Consider the following 373-nt stretch of genomic DNA (forward strand, 5'->3'; position numbering starts at 1 on the left):
GCTCATTCGAATATTCCTCAAAGTATTCCATGAAATGGAAGAGGAGGGAACCCTCCCAAAATCATACTATGAAGCCAATATCACCCTGATACCTAAATCAGACAGAGACACATCGAGGAAAGAAAATTTCAGACCAATATCCTTAATGAACATCGATGCAAAAATTGTCAACAAAATTTTAGCAAATCGCATACAAAAATATATTAAAAAGATAGTACACCACGATCAAGTTGGTTTTATCCCAGAGATGCAAGGTTGGTTCAACATCTAGAAATCAATAAATGTCATTTACCATATCAACAGACTTAAAGGTAAGAATCACAAGATTATTTCAATAGATGCAGAAAAAGGATTTGATAAAATACAGCATTCC

Source organism: Sciurus vulgaris (genome assembly GCF_902686455.1).
Source record: "Sciurus vulgaris genome assembly, chromosome: X".
In the NCBI taxonomy this organism is placed as follows: domain Eukaryota; kingdom Metazoa; phylum Chordata; class Mammalia; order Rodentia; family Sciuridae; genus Sciurus; species Sciurus vulgaris.